At 41.8% G+C, this 18,295-nt stretch overlaps 1 pseudogene; it reads left to right on the forward strand.

The window, feature by feature from the left end:
- Nucleotides 1-18,295, forward strand: part of LOC139560015 (retinoid isomerohydrolase-like) — a 58,309-nt pseudogene that overhangs the window by 1,995 nt on the left and 38,019 nt on the right.

An 18,295-nucleotide genomic window follows, 5' to 3' on the forward strand; every position in this document is an offset into this window, starting at 1 on the left:
TGGGCAGAGTATATATTTTACATATGATAATTTTTGTTAATCAACAATCCCACCTAGGTACAGTTGTCTGTGTTTGTGTCTGTAACAAAATCATACAAACTAGAGTGAAGAATTCTGGGAATACGCAAATCAGGACAGCTAAGATCAGTCATTAAAGGGATAGTTCTGGATTTAGCAATGAGGCCCTTGATCTTTGGGTAGAGTAGTCTAATAGTAACTGAAATTTGAATAGTAAAGTGTTTGTTTATTTAGTTGAAAGAGGAAACGTGAGAGAGCGGGGGACAATAGTTTGAGAATAAAACTGTGGGCAGAGAGTAGTCTGAATTGGGTTCTGGAGGTATACTCCAACTCACACATTGCACTCATATGCCAGCCATGAGTGTTTCCAAACCAGTGAGGTCACATCCACCAGTAGTGCTTGAGAGCTACAGTTGCTGGTTTCTCCTGTGAAGACAACTCACAATGGACCAAATTCTCTGTGCACTCATTCACCCAGAGAGGGTGATGCCCTGCTAGGGCAGTCATTGGCTCCTGTCTCAGACCTTCCCCAAGGTGATTGGTTAAGTGACTAGCACTCTGCATGTGACCTCTACGATGAGCTTCCACCCACAGAAACAGAGACAGGGTAGATGTTGTTATATAGTGCCACAGCAGCCTCGACCTTATCTATTACGGTTTTACAACTACTTTGAAAAGTACCTTTTAAAAAGAATCATGGGCAGAGTATATATTTTACATATGATAATTTTTGTTAATCAACAATCCCACCTAGGTACAGTTGTCTGTGTTTGTGTCTGTAACAAAATCATACAAACTAGAGTGAAGAATTCTGGGAATACGCAAATCAGGACAGCTAAGATCAGTCATTAAAGGGATAGTTCTGGATTTAGCAATGAGGCCCTTGATCTTTGGGTAGAGTAGTCTAATAGTAACTGAAATTTGAATAGTAAAGTGTTTGTTTATTTAGTTGAAAGAGGAAACGTGAGAGAGCGGGGGACAATAGTTTGAGAATAAAACTGTTGGCAGAGAGTAGTCTGAATTGGGTTCTGGAGGTATACTCCAACTCACACATTGCACTCATATGCCAGCCATGAGTGTTTCCAAACCAGTGAGGTCACATCCACCAGTAGTGCTTGAGAGCTACACTTGCTGGTTTCTCCTGTGAAGACAGCTCACAATGGACCAATATTCTCTGTGCACTCATTCACCCAGAGAGGGTGATGCCCTGCTAGGGCAGTCATTGGCTCCTGTCTCAGACCTTCCCCAAGGTGATTGGTTAAGTGACTAGCACTCTGCATGTGACCTCTACGATGAGCTTCCACCCACAGAAACAGAGACAGGGTAGATGTTGTTATATAGTGCCACAGCAGCCTCGACCTTATCTATTACGGTTTTACAACTACTTTGAAAAGTACCTTTTAAAAAGAATCATGGGCAGAGTATATATTTTACATATGATAATTTTTGTTAATCAACAATCCCACCTAGGTACAGTTGTCTGTGTTTGTGTCTGTAACAAAATCATACAAACTAGAGTGAAGAATTCTGGGAATACGCAAATCAGGACAGCTAAGATCAGTCATTAAAGGGATAGTTCTGGATTTAGCAATGAGGCCCTTGATCTTTGGGTAGAGTAGTCTAATAGTAACTGAAATTTGAATAGTAAAGTGTTTGTTTATTTAGTTGAAAGAGGAAACGTGAGAGAGCGGGGGACAATAGTTTGAGAATAAAACTGTGGGCAGAGAGTAGTCTGAATTGGGTTCTGGAGGTATACTCCAACTCACACATTGCACTCATATGCCAGCCATGAGTGTTTCCAAACCAGTGAGGTCACATCCACCAGTAGTGCTTGAGAGCTACACTGGCTGGTTTCTCCTGTGAAGACAGCTCACAATGGACCAATATTCTCTGTGCACTCATTCACCCAGAGAGGGTGATGCCCTGCTAGGGCAGTCATTGGCTCCTGTCTCAGACCTTCCCCAAGGTGATTGGTTAAGTGACTAGCACTCTGCATGTGACCTCTACGATGAGCTTCCACCCACAGAAACAGAGACAGGGTAGATGTTGTTATATAGTGCCACAGCAGCCTCGACCTTATCTATTACGGTTTTACAACTACTTTGAAAAGTACCTTTTAAAAAGAATCATGGGCAGAGTATATATTTTACATATGATAATTTTTGTTAATCAACAATCCCACCTAGGTACAGTTGTCTGTGTTTGTGTCTGTAACAAAATCATACAAACTAGAGTGAAGAATTCTGGGAATACGCAAATCAGGACAGCTAAGATCAGTCATTAAAGGGATAGTTCTGGATTTAGCAATGAGGCCCTTGATCTTTGGGTAGAGTAGTCTAATAGTAACTGAAATTTGAATAGTAAAGTGTTTGTTTATTTAGTTGAAAGAGGAAACGTGAGAGAGCGGGGGACAATAGTTTGAGAATAAAACTGTTGGCAGAGAGTAGTCTGAATTGGGTTCTGGAGGTATACTCCAACTCACACATTGCACTCATATGCCAGCCATGAGTGTTTCCAAACCAGTGAGGTCACATCCACCAGTAGTGCTTGAGAGCTACAGTTGCTGGTTTCTCCTGTGAAGACAACTCACAATGGACCAAATTCTCTGTGCACTCATTCACCCAGAGAGGGTGATGCCCTGCTAGGGCAGTCATTGGCTCCTGTCTCAGACCTTCCCCAAGGTGATTGGTTAAGTGACTAGCACTCTGCATGTGACCTCTACGATGAGCTTCCACCCACAGAAACAGAGACAGGGTAGATGTTGTTATATAGTGCCACAGCAGCCTCGACCTTATCTATTACGGTTTTACAACTACTTTGAAAAGTACCTTTTAAAAAGAATCATGGGCAGAGTATATATTTTACATATGATAATTTTTGTTAATCAACAATCCCACCTAGGTACAGTTGTCTGTGTTTGTGTCTGTAACAAAATCATACAAACTAGAGTGAAGAATTCTGGGAATACGCAAATCAGGACAGCTAAGATCAGTCATTAAAGGGATAGTTCTGGATTTAGCAATGAGGCCCTTGATCTTTGGGTAGAGTAGTCTAATAGTAACTGAAATTTGAATAGTAAAGTGTTTGTTTATTTAGTTGAAAGAGGAAACGTGAGAGAGCGGGGGACAATAGTTTGAGAATAAAACTGTGGGCAGAGAGTAGTCTGAATTGGGTTCTGGAGGTATACTCCAACTCACACATTGCACTCATATGCCAGCCATGAGTGTTTCCAAACCAGTGAGGTCACATCCACCAGTAGTGCTTGAGAGCTACAGTTGCTGGTTTCTCCTGTGAAGACAACTCACAATGGACCAAATTCTCTGTGCACTCATTCACCCAGAGAGGGTGATGCCCTGCTAGGGCAGTCATTGGCTCCTGTCTCAGACCTTCCCCAAGGTGATTGGTTAAGTGACTAGCACTCTGCATGTGACCTCTACGATGAGCTTCCACCCACAGAAACAGAGACAGGGTAGATGTTGTTATATAGTGCCACAGCAGCCTCGACCTTATCTATTACGGTTTTACAACTACTTTGAAAAGTACCTTTTAAAAAGAATCATGGGCAGAGTATATATTTTACATATGATAATTTTTGTTAATCAACAATCCCACCTAGGTACAGTTGTCTGTGTTTGTGTCTGTAACAAAATCATACAAACTAGAGTGAAGAATTCTGGGAATACGCAAATCAGGACAGCTAAGATCAGTCATTAAAGGGATAGTTCTGGATTTAGCAATGAGGCCCTTGATCTTTGGGTAGAGTAGTCTAATAGTAACTGAAATTTGAATAGTAAAGTGTTTGTTTATTTAGTTGAAAGAGGAAACGTGAGAGAGCGGGGGACAATAGTTTGAGAATAAAACTGTTGGCAGAGAGTAGTCTGAATTGGGTTCTGGAGGTATACTCCAACTCACACATTGCACTCATATGCCAGCCATGAGTGTTTCCAAACCAGTGAGGTCACATCCACCAGTAGTGCTTGAGAGCTACAGTTGCTGGTTTCTCCTGTGAAGACAACTCACAATGGACCAAATTCTCTGTGCACTCATTCACCCAGAGAGGGTGATGCCCTGCTAGGGCAGTCATTGGCTCCTGTCTCAGACCTTCCCCAAGGTGATTGGTTAAGTGACTAGCACTCTGCATGTGACCTCTACGATGAGCTTCCACCCACAGAAACAGAGACAGGGTAGATGTTGTTATATAGTGCCACAGCAGCCTCGACCTTATCTATTACGGTTTTACAACTACTTTGAAAAGTACCTTTTAAAAAGAATCATGGGCAGAGTATATATTTTACATATGATAATTTTTGTTAATCAACAATCCCACCTAGGTACAGTTGTCTGTGTTTGTGTCTGTAACAAAATCATACAAACTAGAGTGAAGAATTCTGGGAATACGCAAATCAGGACAGCTAAGATCAGTCATTAAAGGGATAGTTCTGGATTTAGCAATGAGGCCCTTGATCTTTGGGTAGAGTAGTCTAATAGTAACTGAAATTTGAATAGTAAAGTGTTTGTTTATTTAGTTGAAAGAGGAAACGTGAGAGAGCGGGGGACAATAGTTTGAGAATAAAACTGTGGGCAGAGAGTAGTCTGAATTGGGTTCTGGAGGTATACTCCAACTCACACATTGCACTCATATGCCAGCCATGAGTGTTTCCAAACCAGTGAGGTCACATCCACCAGTAGTGCTTGAGAGCTACAGTTGCTGGTTTCTCCTGTGAAGACAACTCACAATGGACCAAATTCTCTGTGCACTCATTCACCCAGAGAGGGTGATGCCCTGCTAGGGCAGTCATTGGCTCCTGTCTCAGACCTTCCCCAAGGTGATTGGTTAAGTGACTAGCACTCTGCATGTGACCTCTACGATGAGCTTCCACCCACAGAAACAGAGACAGGGTAGATGTTGTTATATAGTGCCACAGCAGCCTCGACCTTATCTATTACGGTTTTACAACTACTTTGAAAAGTACCTTTTAAAAAGAATCATGGGCAGAGTATATATTTTACATATGATAATTTTTGTTAATCAACAATCCCACCTAGGTACAGTTGTCTGTGTTTGTGTCTGTAACAAAATCATACAAACTAGAGTGAAGAATTCTGGGAATACGCAAATCAGGACAGCTAAGATCAGTCATTAAAGGGATAGTTCTGGATTTAGCAATGAGGCCCTTGATCTTTGGGTAGAGTAGTCTAATAGTAACTGAAATTTGAATAGTAAAGTGTTTGTTTATTTAGTTGAAAGAGGAAACGTGAGAGAGCGGGGGACAATAGTTTGAGAATAAAACTGTTGGCAGAGAGTAGTCTGAATTGGGTTCTGGAGGTATACTCCAACTCACACATTGCACTCATATGCCAGCCATGAGTGTTTCCAAACCAGTGAGGTCACATCCACCAGTAGTGCTTGAGAGCTACAGTTGCTGGTTTCTCCTGTGAAGACAACTCACAATGGACCAAATTCTCTGTGCACTCATTCACCCAGAGAGGGTGATGCCCTGCTAGGGCAGTCATTGGCTCCTGTCTCAGACCTTCCCCAAGGTGATTGGTTAAGTGACTAGCACTCTGCATGTGACCTCTACGATGAGCTTCCACCCACAGAAACAGAGACAGGGTAGATGTTGTTATATAGTGCCACAGCAGCCTCGACCTTATCTATTACGGTTTTACAACTACTTTGAAAAGTACCTTTTAAAAAGAATCATGGGCAGAGTATATATTTTACATATGATAATTTTTGTTAATCAACAATCCCACCTAGGTACAGTTGTCTGTGTTTGTGTCTGTAACAAAATCATACAAACTAGAGTGAAGAATTCTGGGAATACGCAAATCAGGACAGCTAAGATCAGTCATTAAAGGGATAGTTCTGGATTTAGCAATGAGGCCCTTGATCTTTGGGTAGAGTAGTCTAATAGTAACTGAAATTTGAATAGTAAAGTGTTTGTTTATTTAGTTGAAAGAGGAAACGTGAGAGAGCGGGGGACAATAGTTTGAGAATAAAACTGTTGGCAGAGAGTAGTCTGAATTGGGTTCTGGAGGTATACTCCAACTCACACATTGCACTCATATGCCAGCCATGAGTGTTTCCAAACCAGTGAGGTCACATCCACCAGTAGTGTTTGAGAGCTACACTGGCTGGTTTCTCCTGTGAAGACAGCTCACAATGGATAATATTCTCTGTGCACTCATTCACCCAGAGAGGGTGATGCCCTGCTAGGGCAGTCATTGGCTCCTGTCTCAGACCTTCCCCAAGGTGATTGGTTAAGTGACTAGCACTCTGCATGTGACCTCTACGATGAGCTTCCACCCACAGAAACAGAGACAGGGTAGATGTTGTTATATAATGCCACAGCACGGTTTTACAACTACTTTGAAAAGTACCTTTTAAAAAGAATCATGGGCAGAGTATATATTTTACATATGATAATTTTTGTTAATCAACAATCCCACCTAGGTACAGTTGTCTGTGTTTGTGTCTGTAACAAAATCATACAAACTAGAGTGAAGAATTCTGGGAATACGCAAATCAGGACAGCTAAGATCAGTCATTAAAGGGATAGTTCTGGATTTAGCAATGAGGCCCTTGATCTTTGGGTAGAGTAGTCTAATAGTAACTGAAATTTGAATAGTAAAGTGTTTGTTTATTTAGTTGAAAGAGGAAACGTGAGAGAGCGGGGGACAATAGTTTGAGAATAAAACTGTTGGCAGAGAGTAGTCTGAATTGGGTTCTGGAGGTGTACTCCAACTCACACATTGCACTCATATGCCAGCCATGAGTGTTTCCAAACCAGTGAGGTCACATCCACCAGTAGTGCTTGAGAGCTACAGTTGCTGGTTTCTCCTGTGAAGACAACTCACAATGGACCAAATTCTCTGTGCACTCATTCACCCAGAGAGGGTGATGCCCTGCTAGGGCAGTCATTGGCTCCTGTCTCAGACCTTCCCCAAGGTGATTGGTTAAGTGACTAGCACTCTGCATGTGACCTCTACGATGAGCTTCCACCCACAGAAACAGAGACAGGGTAGATGTTGTTATATAGTGCCACAGCAGCCTCGACCTTATCTATTACGGTTTTACAACTACTTTGAAAAGTACCTTTTAAAAAGAATCATGGGCAGAGTATATATTTTACATATGATAATTTTTGTTAATCAACAATCCCACCTAGGTACAGTTGTCTGTGTTTGTGTCTGTAACAAAATCATACAAACTAGAGTGAAGAATTCTGGGAATACGCAAATCAGGACAGCTAAGATCAGTCATTAAAGGGATAGTTCTGGATTTAGCAATGAGGCCCTTGATCTTTGGGTAGAGTAGTCTAATAGTAACTGAAATTTGAATAGTAAAGTGTTTGTTTATTTAGTTGAAAGAGGAAACGTGAGAGAGCGGGGGACAATAGTTTGAGAATAAAACTGTGGGCAGAGAGTAGTCTGAATTGGGTTCTGGAGGTATACTCCAACTCACACATTGCACTCATATGCCAGCCATGAGTGTTTCCAAACCAGTGAGGTCACATCCACCAGTAGTGTTTGAGAGCTACACTGGCTGGTTTCTCCTGTGAAGACAGCTCACAATGGATAATATTCTCTGTGCACTCATTCACCCAGAGAGGGTGATGCCCTGCTAGGGCAGTCATTGGCTCCTGTCTCAGACCTTCCCCAAGGTGATTGGTTAAGTGACTAGCACTCTGCATGTGACCTCTACGATGAGCTTCCACCCACAGAAACAGAGACAGGGTAGATGTTGTTATATAGTGCCACAGCACGGTTTTACAACTACTTTGAAAAGTACCTTTTAAAAAGAATCATGGGCAGAGTATATATTTTACATATGATAATTTTTGTTAATCAACAATCCCACCTAGGTACAGTTGTCTGTGTTTGTGTCTGTAACAAAATCATACAAACTAGAGTGAAGAATTCTGGGAATACGCAAATCAGGACAGCTAAGATCAGTCATTAAAGGGATAGTTCTGGATTTAGCAATGAGGCCCTTGATCTTTGGGTAGAGTAGTCTAATAGTAACTGAAATTTGAATAGTAAAGTGTTTGTTTATTTAGTTGAAAGAGGAAACGTGAGAGAGCGGGGGACAATAGTTTGAGAATAAAACTGTTGGCAGAGAGTAGTCTGAATTGGGTTCTGGAGGTATACTCCAACATTGCACTCATATGCCAGCCATGAGTGTTTCCAAACCAGTGAGGTCACATCCACCAGTAGTGCTTGAGAGCTACAGTTGCTGGTTTCTCCTGTGAAGACAACTCACAATGGACCAAATTCTCTGTGCACTCATTCACCCAGAGAGGGTGATGCCCTGCTAGGGCAGTCATTGGCTCCTGTCTCAGACCTTCCCCAAGGTGATTGGTTAAGTGACTAGCACTCTGCATGTGACCTCTACGATGAGCTTCCACCCACAGAAACAGAGACAGGGTAGATGTTGTTATATAGTGCCACAGCAGCCTCGACCTTATCTATTACGGTTTTACAACTACTTTGAAAAGTACCTTTTAAAAAGAATCATGGGCAGAGTATATATTTTACATATGATAATTTTTGTTAATCAACAATCCCACCTAGGTACAGTTGTCTGTGTTTGTGTCTGTAACAAAATCATACAAACTAGAGTGAAGAATTCTGGGAATACGCAAATCAGGACAGCTAAGATCAGTCATTAAAGGGATAGTTCTGGATTTAGCAATGAGGCCCTTGATCTTTGGGTAGAGTAGTCTAATAGTAACTGAAATTTGAATAGTAAAGTGTTTGTTTATTTAGTTGAAAGAGGAAACGTGAGAGAGCGGGGGACAATAGTTTGAGAATAAAACTGTGGGCAGAGAGTAGTCTGAATTGGGTTCTGGAGGTATACTCCAACTCACACATTGCACTCATATGCCAGCCATGAGTGTTTCCAAACCAGTGAGGTCACATCCACCAGTAGTGCTTGAGAGCTACAGTTGCTGGTTTCTCCTGTGAAGACAACTCACAATGGACCAAATTCTCTGTGCACTCATTCACCCAGAGAGGGTGATGCCCTGCTAGGGCAGTCATTGGCTCCTGTCTCAGACCTTCCCCAAGGTGATTGGTTAAGTGACTAGCACTCTGCATGTGACCTCTACGATGAGCTTCCACCCACAGAAACAGAGACAGGGTAGATGTTGTTATATAGTGCCACAGCAGCCTCGACCTTATCTATTACGGTTTTACAACTACTTTGAAAAGTACCTTTTAAAAAGAATCATGGGCAGAGTATATATTTTACATATGATAATTTTTGTTAATCAACAATCCCACCTAGGTACAGTTGTCTGTGTTTGTGTCTGTAACAAAATCATACAAACTAGAGTGAAGAATTCTGGGAATACGCAAATCAGGACAGCTAAGATCAGTCATTAAAGGGATAGTTCTGGATTTAGCAATGAGGCCCTTGATCTTTGGGTAGAGTAGTCTAATAGTAACTGAAATTTGAATAGTAAAGTGTTTGTTTATTTAGTTGAAAGAGGAAACGTGAGAGAGCGGGGGACAATAGTTTGAGAATAAAACTGTTGGCAGAGAGTAGTCTGAATTGGGTTCTGGAGGTATACTCCAACTCACACATTGCACTCATATGCCAGCCATGAGTGTTTCCAAACCAGTGAGGTCACATCCACCAGTAGTGCTTGAGAGCTACAGTTGCTGGTTTCTCCTGTGAAGACAACTCACAATGGACCAAATTCTCTGTGCACTCATTCACCCAGAGAGGGTGATGCCCTGCTAGGGCAGTCATTGGCTCCTGTCTCAGACCTTCCCCAAGGTGATTGGTTAAGTGACTAGCACTCTGCATGTGACCTCTACGATGAGCTTCCACCCACAGAAACAGAGACAGGGTAGATGTTGTTATATAGTGCCACAGCAGCCTCGACCTTATCTATTACGGTTTTACAACTACTTTGAAAAGTACCTTTTAAAAAGAATCATGGGCAGAGTATATATTTTACATATGATAATTTTTGTTAATCAACAATCCCACCTAGGTACAGTTGTCTGTGTTTGTGTCTGTAACAAAATCATACAAACTAGAGTGAAGAATTCTGGGAATACGCAAATCAGGACAGCTAAGATCAGTCATTAAAGGGATAGTTCTGGATTTAGCAATGAGGCCCTTGATCTTTGGGTAGAGTAGTCTAATAGTAACTGAAATTTGAATAGTAAAGTGTTTGTTTATTTAGTTGAAAGAGGAAACGTGAGAGAGCGGGGGACAATAGTTTGAGAATAAAACTGTGGGCAGAGAGTAGTCTGAATTGGGTTCTGGAGGTATACTCCAACTCACACATTGCACTCATATGCCAGCCATGAGTGTTTCCAAACCAGTGAGGTCACATCCACCAGTAGTGCTTGAGAGCTACAGTTGCTGGTTTCTCCTGTGAAGACAACTCACAATGGACCAAATTCTCTGTGCACTCATTCACCCAGAGAGGGTGATGCCCTGCTAGGGCAGTCATTGGCTCCTGTCTCAGACCTTCCCCAAGGTGATTGGTTAAGTGACTAGCACTCTGCATGTGACCTCTACGATGAGCTTCCACCCACAGAAACAGAGACAGGGTAGATGTTGTTATATAGTGCCACAGCAGCCTCGACCTTATCTATTACGGTTTTACAACTACTTTGAAAAGTACCTTTTAAAAAGAATCATGGGCAGAGTATATATTTTACATATGATAATTTTTGTTAATCAACAATCCCACCTAGGTACAGTTGTCTGTGTTTGTGTCTGTAACAAAATCATACAAACTAGAGTGAAGAATTCTGGGAATACGCAAATCAGGACAGCTAAGATCAGTCATTAAAGGGATAGTTCTGGATTTAGCAATGAGGCCCTTGATCTTTGGGTAGAGTAGTCTAATAGTAACTGAAATTTGAATAGTAAAGTGTTTGTTTATTTAGTTGAAAGAGGAAACGTGAGAGAGCGGGGGACAATAGTTTGAGAATAAAACTGTTGGCAGAGAGTAGTCTGAATTGGGTTCTGGAGGTATACTCCAACTCACACATTGCACTCATATGCCAGCCATGAGTGTTTCCAAACCAGTGAGGTCACATCCACCAGTAGTGCTTGAGAGCTACAGTTGCTGGTTTCTCCTGTGAAGACAACTCACAATGGACCAAATTCTCTGTGCACTCATTCACCCAGAGAGGGTGATGCCCTGCTAGGGCAGTCATTGGCTCCTGTCTCAGACCTTCCCCAAGGTGATTGGTTAAGTGACTAGCACTCTGCATGTGACCTCTACGATGAGCTTCCACCCACAGAAACAGAGACAGGGTAGATGTTGTTATATAGTGCCACAGCAGCCTCGACCTTATCTATTACGGTTTTACAACTACTTTGAAAAGTACCTTTTAAAAAGAATCATGGGCAGAGTATATATTTTACATATGATAATTTTTGTTAATCAACAATCCCACCTAGGTACAGTTGTCTGTGTTTGTGTCTGTAACAAAATCATACAAACTAGAGTGAAGAATTCTGGGAATACGCAAATCAGGACAGCTAAGATCAGTCATTAAAGGGATAGTTCTGGATTTAGCAATGAGGCCCTTGATCTTTGGGTAGAGTAGTCTAATAGTAACTGAAATTTGAATAGTAAAGTGTTTGTTTATTTAGTTGAAAGAGGAAACGTGAGAGAGCGGGGGACAATAGTTTGAGAATAAAACTGTTGGCAGAGAGTAGTCTGAATTGGGTTCTGGAGGTATACTCCAACTCACACATTGCACTCATATGCCAGCCATGAGTGTTTCCAAACCAGTGAGGTCACATCCACCAGTAGTGCTTGAGAGCTACAGTTGCTGGTTTCTCCTGTGAAGACAACTCACAATGGACCAAATTCTCTGTGCACTCATTCACCCAGAGAGGGTGATGCCCTGCTAGGGCAGTCATTGGCTCCTGTCTCAGACCTTCCCCAAGGTGATTGGTTAAGTGACTAGCACTCTGCATGTGACCTCTACGATGAGCTTCCACCCACAGAAACAGAGACAGGGTAGATGTTGTTATATAGTGCCACAGCAGCCTCGACCTTATCTATTACGGTTTTACAACTACTTTGAAAAGTACCTTTTAAAAAGAATCATGGGCAGAGTATATATTTTACATATGATAATTTTTGTTAATCAACAATCCCACCTAGGTACAGTTGTCTGTGTTTGTGTCTGTAACAAAATCATACAAACTAGAGTGAAGAATTCTGGGAATACGCAAATCAGGACAGCTAAGATCAGTCATTAAAGGGATAGTTCTGGATTTAGCAATGAGGCCCTTGATCTTTGGGTAGAGTAGTCTAATAGTAACTGAAATTTGAATAGTAAAGTGTTTGTTTATTTAGTTGAAAGAGGAAACGTGAGAGAGCGGGGGACAATAGTTTGAGAATAAAACTGTTGGCAGAGAGTAGTCTGAATTGGGTTCTGGAGGTATACTCCAACTCACACATTGCACTCATATGCCAGCCATGAGTGTTTCCAAACCAGTGAGGTCACATCCACCAGTAGTGCTTGAGAGCTACAGTTGCTGGTTTCTCCTGTGAAGACAACTCACAATGGACCAAATTCTCTGTGCACTCATTCACCCAGAGAGGGTGATGCCCTGCTAGGGCAGTCATTGGCTCCTGTCTCAGACCTTCCCCAAGGTGATTGGTTAAGTGACTAGCACTCTGCATGTGACCTCTACGATGAGCTTCCACCCACAGAAACAGAGACAGGGTAGATGTTGTTATATAGTGCCACAGCAGCCTCGACCTTATCTATTACGGTTTTACAACTACTTTGAAAAGTACCTTTTAAAAAGAATCATGGGCAGAGTATATATTTTACATATGATAATTTTTGTTAATCAACAATCCCACCTAGGTACAGTTGTCTGTGTTTGTGTCTGTAACAAAATCATACAAACTAGAGTGAAGAATTCTGGGAATACGCAAATCAGGACAGCTAAGATCAGTCATTAAAGGGATAGTTCTGGATTTAGCAATGAGGCCCTTGATCTTTGGGTAGAGTAGTCTAATAGTAACTGAAATTTGAATAGTAAAGTGTTTGTTTATTTAGTTGAAAGAGGAAACGTGAGAGAGCGGGGGACAATAGTTTGAGAATAAAACTGTGGGCAGAGAGTAGTCTGAATTGGGTTCTGGAGGTATACTCCAACTCACACATTGCACTCATATGCCAGCCATGAGTGTTTCCAAACCAGTGAGGTCACATCCACCAGTAGTGCTTGAGAGCTACAGTTGCTGGTTTCTCCTGTGAAGACAACTCACAATGGACCAAATTCTCTGTGCACTCATTCACCCAGAGAGGGTGATGCCCTGCTAGGGCAGTCATTGGCTCCTGTCTCAGACCTTCCCCAAGGTGATTGGTTAAGTGACTAGCACTCTGCATGTGACCTCTACGATGAGCTTCCACCCACAGAAACAGAGACAGGGTAGATGTTGTTATATAGTGCCACAGCAGCCTCGACCTTATCTATTACGGTTTTACAACTACTTTGAAAAGTACCTTTTAAAAAGAATCATGGGCAGAGTATATATTTTACATATGATAATTTTTGTTAATCAACAATCCCACCTAGGTACAGTTGTCTGTGTTTGTGTCTGTAACAAAATCATACAAACTAGAGTGAAGAATTCTGGGAATACGCAAATCAGGACAGCTAAGATCAGTCATTAAAGGGATAGTTCTGGATTTAGCAATGAGGCCCTTGATCTTTGGGTAGAGTAGTCTAATAGTAACTGAAATTTGAATAGTAAAGTGTTTGTTTATTTAGTTGAAAGAGGAAACGTGAGAGAGCGGGGGACAATAGTTTGAGAATAAAACTGTTGGCAGAGAGTAGTCTGAATTGGGTTCTGGAGGTATACTCCAACTCACACATTGCACTCATATGCCAGCCATGAGTGTTTCCAAACCAGTGAGGTCACATCCACCAGTAGTGCTTGAGAGCTACAGTTGCTGGTTTCTCCTGTGAAGACAACTCACAATGGACCAAATTCTCTGTGCACTCATTCACCCAGAGAGGGTGATGCCCTGCTAGGGCAGTCATTGGCTCCTGTCTCAGACCTTCCCCAAGGTGATTGGTTAAGTGACTAGCACTCTGCATGTGACCTCTACGATGAGCTTCCACCCACAGAAACAGAGACAGGGTAGATGTTGTTATATAGTGCCACAGCAGCCTCGACCTTATCTATTACGGTTTTACAACTACTTTGAAAAGTACCTTTTAAAAAGAATCATGGGCAGAGTATATATTTTACATATGATAATTTTTGTTAATCAACAATCCCACCTAGGTACAGTTGTCTGTGTTTGTGTCTGTAACAAAATCATACAAACTAGAGTGAAGAATTCTGGGAATACGCAAATCAGGACAGCTAAGATCAGTCATTAAAGGGATAGTTCTGGATTTAGCAATGAGGCCCTTGATCTTTGGGTAGAGTAGTCTAATAGTAACTGAAATTTGAATAGTAAAGTGTTTGTTTATTTAGTTGAAAGAGGAAACGTGAGAGAGCGGGGGACAATAGTTTGAGAATAAAACTGTTGGCAGAGAGTAGTCTGAATTGGGTTCTGGAGGTATACTCCAACTCACACATTGCACTCATATGCCAGCCATGAGTGTTTCCAAACCAGTGAGGTCACATCCACCAGTAGTGCTTGAGAGCTACAGTTGCTGGTTTCTCCTGTGAAGACAACTCACAATGGACCAAATTCTCTGTGCACTCATTCACCCAGAGAGGGTGATGCCCTGCTAGGGCAGTCATTGGCTCCTGTCTCAGACCTTCCCCAAGGTGATTGGTTAAGTGACTAGCACTCTGCATGTGACCTCTACGATGAGCTTCCACCCACAGAAACAGAGACAGGGTAGATGTTGTTATATAGTGCCACAGCAGCCTCGACCTTATCTATTACGGTTTTACAACTACTTTGAAAAGTACCTTTTAAAAAGAATCATGGGCAGAGTATATATTTTACATATGATAATTTTTGTTAATCAACAATCCCACCTAGGTACAGTTGTCTGTGTTTGTGTCTGTAACAAAATCATACAAACTAGAGTGAAGAATTCTGGGAATACGCAAATCAGGACAGCTAAGATCAGTCATTAAAGGGATAGTTCTGGATTTAGCAATGAGGCCCTTGATCTTTGGGTAGAGTAGTCTAATAGTAACTGAAATTTGAATAGTAAAGTGTTTGTTTATTTAGTTGAAAGAGGAAACGTGAGAGAGCGGGGGACAATAGTTTGAGAATAAAACTGTGGGCAGAGAGTAGTCTGAATTGGGTTCTGGAGGTATACTCCAACTCACACATTGCACTCATATGCCAGCCATGAGTGTTTCCAAACCAGTGAGGTCACATCCACCAGTAGTGCTTGAGAGCTACAGTTGCTGGTTTCTCCTGTGAAGACAACTCACAATGGACCAAATTCTCTGTGCACTCATTCACCCAGAGAGGGTGATGCCCTGCTAGGGCAGTCATTGGCTCCTGTCTCAGACCTTCCCCAAGGTGATTGGTTAAGTGACTAGCACTCTGCATGTGACCTCTACGATGAGCTTCCACCCACAGAAACAGAGACAGGGTAGATGTTGTTATATAGTGCCACAGCAGCCTCGACCTTATCTATTACGGTTTTACAACTACTTTGAAAAGTACCTTTTAAAAAGAATCATGGGCAGAGTATATATTTTACATATGATAATTTTTGTTAATCAACAATCCCACCTAGGTACAGTTGTCTGTGTTTGTGTCTGTAACAAAATCATACAAACTAGAGTGAAGAATTCTGGGAATACGCAAATCAGGACAGCTAAGATCAGTCATTAAAGGGATAGTTCTGGATTTAGCAATGAGGCCCTTGATCTTTGGGTAGAGTAGTCTAATAGTAACTGAAATTTGAATAGTAAAGTGTTTGTTTATTTAGTTGAAAGAGGAAACGTGAGAGAGCGGGGGACAATAGTTTGAGAATAAAACTGTTGGCAGAGAGTAGTCTGAATTGGGTTCTGGAGGTATACTCCAACTCACACATTGCACTCATATGCCAGCCATGAGTGTTTCCAAACCAGTGAGGTCACATCCACCAGTAGTGCTTGAGAGCTACAGTTGCTGGTTTCTCCTGTGAAGACAACTCACAATGGACCAAATTCTCTGTGCACTCATTCACCCAGAGAGGGTGATGCCCTGCTAGGGCAGTCATTGGCTCCTGTCTCAGACCTTCCCCAAGGTGATTGGTTAAGTGACTAGCACTCTGCATGTGACCTCTACGATGAGCTTCCACCCACAGAAACAGAGACAGGGTAGATGTTGTTATATAGTGCCACAGCAGCCTCGACCTTATCTATTACGGTTTTACAACTACTTTGAAAAGTACCTTTTAAAAAGAATCATGGGCAGAGTATATATTTTACATATGATAATTTTTGTTAATCAACAATCCCACCTAGGTACAGTTGTCTGTGTTTGTGTCTGTAACAAAATCATACAAACTAGAGTGAAGAATTCTGGGAATACGCAAATCAGGACAGCTAAGATCAGTCATTAAAGGGATAGTTCTGGATTTAGCAATGAGGCCCTTGATCTTTGGGTAGAGTAGTCTAATAGTAACTGAAATTTGAATAGTAAAGTGTTTGTTTATTTAGTTGAAAGAGGAAACGTGAGAGAGCGGGGGACAATAGTTTGAGAATAAAACTGTGGGCAGAGAGTAGTCTGAATTGGGTTCTGGAGGTATACTCCAACTCACACATTGCACTCATATGCCAGCCATGAGTGTTTCCAAACCAGTGAGGTCACATCCACCAGTAGTGCTTGAGAGCTACAGTTGCTGGTTTCTCCTGTGAAGACAACTCACAATGGACCAAATTCTCTGTGCACTCATTCACCCAGAGAGGGTGATGCCCTGCTAGGGCAGTCATTGGCTCCTGTCTCAGACCTTCCCCAAGGTGATTGGTTAAGTGACTAGCACTCTGCATGTGACCTCTACGATGAGCTTCCACCCACAGAAACAGAGACAGGGTAGATGTTGTTATATAGTGCCACAGCAGCCTCGACCTTATCTATTACGGTTTTACAACTACTTTGAAAAGTACCTTTTAAAAAGAATCATGGGCAGAGTATATATTTTACATATGATAATTTTTGTTAATCAACAATCCCACCTAGGTACAGTTGTCTGTGTTTGTGTCTGTAACAAAATCATACAAACTAGAGTGAAGAATTCTGGGAATACGCAAATCAGGACAGCTAAGATCAGTCATTAAAGGGATAGTTCTGGATTTAGCAATGAGGCCCTTGATCTTTGGGTAGAGTAGTCTAATAGTAACTGAAATTTGAATAGTAAAGTGTTTGTTTATTTAGTTGAAAGAGGAAACGTGAGAGAGCGGGGGACAATAGTTTGAGAATAAAACTGTTGGCAGAGAGTAGTCTGAATTGGGTTCTGGAGGTATACTCCAACTCACACATTGCACTCATATGCCAGCCATGAGTGTTTCCAAACCAGTGAGGTCACATCCACCAGTAGTGCTTGAGAGCTACAGTTGCTGGTTTCTCCTGTGAAGACAACTCACAATGGACCAAATTCTCTGTGCACTCATTCACCCAGAGAGGGTGATGCCCTGCTAGGGCAGTCATTGGCTCCTGTCTCAGACCTTCCCCAAGGTGATTGGTTAAGTGACTAGCACTCTGCATGTGACCTCTACGATGAGCTTCCACCCACAGAAACAGAGACAGGGTAGATGTTGTTATATAGTGCCACAGCAGCCTCGACCTTATCTATTACGGTTTTACAACTACTTTGAAAAGTACCTTTTAAAAAGAATCATGGGCAGAGTATATATTTTACATATGATAATTTTTGTTAATCAACAATCCCACCTAGGTACAGTTGTCTGTGTTTGTGTCTGTAACAAAATCATACAAACTAGAGTGAAGAATTCTGGGAATACGCAAATCAGGACAGCTAAGATCAGTCATTAAAGGGATAGTTCTGGATTTAGCAATGAGGCCCTTGATCTTTGGGTAGAGTAGTCTAATAGTAACTGAAATTTGAATAGTAAAAGTGTTTGTTTATTTAGTTGAAAGAGGAAACGTGAGAGAGCGGGGGACAATAGTTTGAGAATAAAACTGTGGGCAGAGAGTAGTCTGAATTGGGTTCTGGAGGTATACTCCAACTCACACATTGCACTCATATGCCAGCCATGAGTGTTTCCAAACCAGTGAGGTCACATCCACCAGTAGTGCTTGAGAGCTACAGTTGGCTGGTTTCTCCTGTGAAGACAGCTCA

This window comes from Salvelinus alpinus, chromosome 30 (assembly GCF_045679555.1).
Source record: "Salvelinus alpinus chromosome 30, SLU_Salpinus.1, whole genome shotgun sequence".
NCBI lineage: Eukaryota > Metazoa > Chordata > Actinopteri > Salmoniformes > Salmonidae > Salvelinus > Salvelinus alpinus.